Source organism: Crocuta crocuta, unplaced genomic scaffold (assembly GCF_008692635.1).
Source record: "Crocuta crocuta isolate KB4526 unplaced genomic scaffold, BGI_CrCroc_1.0 scaffold384, whole genome shotgun sequence".
In the NCBI taxonomy this organism is placed as follows: Eukaryota; Metazoa; Chordata; class Mammalia; order Carnivora; family Hyaenidae; genus Crocuta; species Crocuta crocuta.
Genome location: NW_027532182.1, coordinates 645,098 through 651,097, shown reverse-complemented (window position 1 = coordinate 651,097; position 6,000 = coordinate 645,098). Strand labels below are relative to the sequence as shown.

Here is a 6,000-nt window from a genome sequence, read left to right as displayed (position 1 = left end):
CCCCTAGGCCTCCCTTCACCCACCTCGTCCTCTCTCAGCCAGTCTTCTCCACCTACAAAGGAAGCATGGGGCTTTATGCAAATCCCATGCGCAGGGGAGGCCAGCTGAGCTTTGCCCCAGAATCTTTCCGAGGGCCTCTGTCCCCAGGTGCTCGGGTGACTGCACATCACAGCAAACCTGGCAGACTGCTATCGCGGCAGGTGCGCACCCTGAGGCTGGTGATGCAAGTCCTAACCAAGCTGTCAGTCCTCGTGGGGCCTTAACCCTGTGCATCCCAGCTTGGCGTGGTCCACGCCCAGGGGCAGGAGACAGGTGGGTCCAGCAGAGGCCACGCCTCCAAGGATGCGGCAAAATGTCCGTCACCTGGAAAGCCCCTGCCTCCAGGCCAGAGGCCAGAGCTGCACAGACTTGAGGCACTTACCTCTATAATCCAGTCCTGCACGGCTCCCAACACCAATCTGTGCGTACACGCACACACCTGATGTCTCTCACTCTATCTGAAGGGTCCTGAGTCAGCCAGATACATATTCCAATTCTCCTTAAGGCCTAGGAAGCACCTCGTTTCCTAAATTTGAAGGAGGAAAGGGAAGGCTTTCATGTCTGCACCATTTCCCCATGTGTCCCATGAAGGCAGGACCCAGAGAGAAGGTCCTTCCCTCTCCCCCATGCATGACCCAGACCTGCCATCCTGGGAGGCCCCTCTCCCTGCCTCCTCTGCCAGGTGGCAGCGGGGTGGCGGCAGGAGGGGCGCCCTCAGCCACCTGCCCCAGGGAAGTATTGCAGGTACTGGAACGGTTTATGTTGTCCTCAAGAGCTCAGACCTCGGAGCCAGGCATCCTAACTGCGAAGTCTGGCTTTGATATTTAATACCTGTGCCATCATAATTTCTCGTGCCTCAGTCTTCTCATCTGTAAAGTGGAGATAGCAATAATGCCTACCTCGTAGGATTGTTGTGAGGGTGACTTACTAATATATGTCAAGTGTTTGGGACACAGTCAGACACAGGACAAGCACACACATGCATTTAAAAATGAAGGGCAGGGGCGTCTGGGTGGCTCGGTCGGTTAAGCGTCCAACTCTTGATTTCAGCTCAGGTCATGATCCCAGGATGGTGAGATCAAGTCCAACGTTGGGCTCCACACTCAGCATGGAGCCTGCTGGGGATTCTCTCTCCCTCTCTCTGCCCCTCCCACACTCAAGCTCTCTCTCCCTAAAAAAATAAATAAGTGAAAACTGAAGGACTACTTTCAGTTTGGGAAGATGAGAAAGTGGTAGTTTCACCACAGGCAGTGGCGATGGCTGCACAGTAATGTAAATAAATGTGCTTAATGCCATGCAACTCTACACGTAAAAAGAATTAAACGGTAAATCTTAGTTCTACTTTACCACAGTAAAAAAGTACAAAAAACTGAAGTGATCATCAATTAGACTGCTGATGGGGCTGAAACCCAACAGTCTTAGATAAAAAGACACAGCGTTCTCCTGCCCGAGGCCCCTGCATTTCCATCAGTGTAACAAGGGGATGGACCAGGTCTTTGCTGGGACCCTTTCCAGAAGCTTCTCTGATTCCTGCACCACAGATGTAGCCTTCTTCTCCCACGACCCACTGAGAAAACACAAAGTCCCACCAAGGCATGAGGCCAGTGAAGATAAAATACCCTCCAGGAGTGGCCCAGCTCCCTAATACTCCCTGAGGGAGGAGCCCGGCTTTGGAGTTGCCACCTGGCCGCCCTGGATTCCAGAAGGAGCCGAACGTCTCTGGCCTCCCAAAGGTGGTGAGAGAAGCTGGATGTGAGAGGGTGGTTGAGAGCTTCCCCGGGCACCGGGTGGGCCCTGCAGGCCCCGGCTCTCCTCAGAGCCCCACCGACGGGAGGAGTGCCCAGCAGGGCCTCTCTCTGTCTCTTCTCACGCAGAGACGTGACGCATCCGTCCGCGCAGAGCCGTCTCTGAGCGGGATGCCGCCGACTCACCCCGGACGCCGCCTCGCACGCCGCCTGCACTGCCGCCTGCACCCAGGAGTCACGGAGATCCCTCCGCAGCCTCACAGAACGCCCCACCTCGCATTCATTCGCGGTTGCCCCAGCGGCAGCTTCCTCCTCGGGTCTGGCTGCCGCCCTCACCTACCACCGGCACCACGACCTTCGCAGGTGTTTTCTAACATCTCTGAGATAAACGCTCCCAGCCGGACGCTCCCAGCCGGAACGGCCTTTGCCCCCTCAGGGTTGGGAGGGCTGATCCTCCACACGGAAAGCGTTTCAGGCAATGCCAGGCCCTTGGGAGGGAGGCGCTCACGTTGCCAGGGACACCTCACGACTCCCAGTTGGTGGAAAACCTGCTCCTCTCTCCATTCTTCATATTGAACAAAAGCAACTAAGGTCCCCATCTCATTCTTTCTGACACGGAATTTGACCGCTTAGGTACTTTGAGACCAAGGGGAAAGAAAAGGAGAAGGAAAGGGTGTGCCCGCTAGAGAGGAATAATGAACGTGGTCAGGAAAACCAGCTGTTTCCCCAAGCTCTGCAAATGGCTTTAGCAGACAGCCGCTCAATCTGTGCCCTCCACAGAGGACCCGACCTGCCCTTTGAAGCGCGACTGGTGTGCGCCGCACGGGCGGCCTGGGGAGTGGATGGTCACAGATTGCAAAATACTCTAGAGTTTCATTAACTCACCCTGGCGTTCCCTTCGGCTCTCCTCAACTGAGGAACTACAAATACTGGAAAATTTTATCAAAGCGCGGCAGGCGTGCTGCATATATTTTACAAGCATATGAGACTTTGTAAAAGATGATTTCTCCGCTCAAGTTCTGACAAGTCACGGAGTGTCCTGGCCTCACACTTAGCTTCTGGCTCTCCGTCCTGAACCTCCACACACGCATATACCCCTCCCCATGCTGGGCAGGGTCACCACGCCCACATGTGGTCCTCCCTCTGCCTTGGATTCCGGTTCATACTTTGCAGCAGAGGATTCTAGACTGGGGCAGTTCTGGGGGTTCCTGGGGGGTCCCTCGGGGACCTGGGATGACAGTTGAGAAGGCCAGGCTCCGGCTCCCTCTCCCGCTCCCCACCCTCAAGCAAGTGTCTTCACCCGGAAGACAGCACAGCGCAGTGGCCGCTAAGCCTCAGCTGTAGGGACTGAGGTACACATACCTGACCTACTCTTGGCTCTGCTGCTCACTCGCTGTGTGACCTCACAAAGCGATTTCACCTCTCTGTGCCTTACTTTCTTGGTTTACTTTGTAAAATGGGCGAGGTGATCTAGGACCTGGTGGCACTGTGTGGAGTATAACATGGGCACAGAGTCCAGAAGGGTAACTCCTACGTCCTAACACTCCACAGATGTGTCAGCTATTGTTACGCCAGGGGAAATTTTATTTACCTTTTTTATTTGTTGATGTTTTTATTTATTTTTGAGACAGAGAGAAAGTAGGAGCTGGGGAGGGGCAGAGAAAGATTGAGACAGGAACTGGAGCTGTCAGCACGGAGCCTGACGCGGGGCTCAAACTCACGAGCCATGAGATCATGACCTGAGCCGAAGTCAGACGCTCAGCTGACAGAGCCAGCCAGGCGCCCCTGGGAAATTTTATTTAAATAAAGAACTTTATTTGAAAAGGTGCAAAGCTTTTTGGGTGTTAATATCCGGAAGATCAGGGAGAGAGGCATTTGGGTCCCATGCGGGCTTTTCTAAGCAAGAATCATGTGCTGGGTATAGAAGTCTGAGAGCACACTCAAAAGAAACAGTCTAAGAATTTCTAAATCAAAACCAGATAAATAAGGGGCACCTGGGTGGCTCAGTCGGTTAAGCATCTGACTTCAGCTCAGGTCATGATCTCACCGCTCATGGGTTCAAGCCCTGCCTGGGGCTCTGTATAAACAGCTCAGAGCCTGGAGCCCGCTTTGGATTCTGTGTCTCCCTCTCTCTCTGCCCCTCCCCCACTCGCACTCTACCTCTCTCTCAAAAATGAATAAATGTTAAAAAAAAATTTAAAAACCAGATAAATAAAGTCCACTGAGAAGTGTTGAGGGGAGCCCATGGCAGTGATCACATCCCAGGAGCACTGGCAGAGAGAGACCTCAGAGCTCACCACTGCTACCCTATCCAGCACACACCTGAGCAGCTGTGGCCTCAGGACCGCTCAGGACTTCCCTGTGCCCTCCCAGCCTCACCTGCCCCAGGCCACAGCTCTTTGCGGACACCCACCAGCCCTTTCCAGTGTTTTCTCCATCCAGTTTCTTACACTACTCTGGGCTTACCTCCCGCTCCACCGTCTCATGGTCTAAATCATCCCACAGCCTTGGAAGGAATGCCAAGAAGGGCTATTGGATGGAGTTAGACCATCTCTGGGAGGAAACCTGGAAACAATTTATCATTTCAGGCTTCCCCCCTCATAAAGCCCTTCCTTTCGGTGATAAAGCCACAATTGATGGTGCCCCCGCACTACCCAGTCCACTCACCAGCTCTCTTCGGTGCGGCCCCGAGCAAAAAATTTTCCCAACTCTCTATGCTAATAAATCACGCTAATTATGGTCCAGGCTGTCTACCTCGGGCCTCCTCTGACCCAGACTGTCTGCCTCCCCACGCCGAGCCCTGGGTTTGCTTTGTTCTGCTTGTCCCTCCGCTAGACTGAAGCTCTGGTGGGGAAGGCCTCATTCCCCTGAGAACACACCCCGTCCCAAAATAGTAACGAATTACAGGTGACTTATCTTGAAGGCTTGCTGTCATCCAGATAACTGAGCTAAGTTCTTTATAGGAACCATTTCTTTTCCTTTTCATAGCAAACCTCCTAAGAGATAGGCACTATTATTATTCTTGTTTTACAGAAGGAAGCTGGAGTCCAGAGAGGTTAGGAAGGTCTGTTAGGATTGCACAGCTAATATGCTGAAGAGTCAGGACTGCAAATCAGGAAGGTCCACTCCACAGCCCAAGCTCTGTTACTCCACACAGTCCTCCACTCCCTTCCAGGTCTTTTTCGGCAGGTCCCTTCCACTTCAGGTCAGTTGACGAACAGTTAGAATGGAGGAGGGGAACAAGAGTCTCACTGAATCCAGCTTGCAGGCTCATTTAGCTTCACAAACTTTCTCATCGAAGCTCCCCTGTCAGCAGAGAAAGACCAAGTCCCCCTACAAAGGGTCTGGGGACATAACTCGAAGCTTTAAGCTCAAACTACTTTTGCAGTCTGCAGATTTTGCATTGTGTTGCATAGCTAAGAAAAGTCAAACTCTCCCCTCACCCAGATTTTGGCTTCAACTGGTGCTCCAAAATAATGAAGTTATTGGCTCCAGAATTTCTACGTAGGAAGGGCTTAGGGGCAGCAATCCATTTGGAAGAGACGGCCAAGGGACATCACTTAGATTTTTTTTAAGAGCCCTTGGCATAAGATTGAGAAGACGGCAGATATCTATAACAAAGAATGGAAGTGAGGATTAATGGACCCACTCTCTGGCATTGCCAGTGGACGTATACAGACATTAACCATGTGGGTCCCGTTACCCCTGGCACCCTCTGTGGGGATTTAGCCACTGCCCCTCCACTCCAATGTCAGAAGCACAGGTCTCATGTGTGTCCCGAACATCAGGCATTTTACAAAATTACACGGTGTCCCCACATTTTGAACAGCACTGGATGTCTAACTCCTGCTGGCAATTCAAGGACAAATTTGCTTGCTTTAGAGTATAACTTCTTTTGTTCTCATAAAGAAAATAAACTCAAATCTCTGGAAAGGAACAAAGCTGCTGATATACACACAGAGAGAAGGAATGTATTAGAAGTATTTGAGGAAAAACAATCAAAGCAGTGCTGTGGGTAGCCCCAGTACTAACCAGTGTAAATGGACGGTATTCAGTGAGCACTTCCTACATAAATGCCTGTCTCTGTTCTAAGCGCCTTCCATGGACATTCACTGCTGACCATGTGGGCATGTGAGTGGGCCAGCCCAGTGCTACAAGCTTAAATCCTCCCTCCGAATTAAAAAAATAATAATAATGTTTTATTTATTTCTCAGAG

At 51.8% G+C, this 6,000-nt stretch overlaps 1 protein-coding gene across 1 annotated transcript in view; it reads left to right on the top strand.

Moving 5' to 3' along the window:
* The window catches only part of ELF5 (E74 like ETS transcription factor 5), a 30,042-nt gene that overhangs the window by 8,114 nt on the left and 15,928 nt on the right, over positions 1–6,000 (top strand). The window lies entirely within an intron of this gene.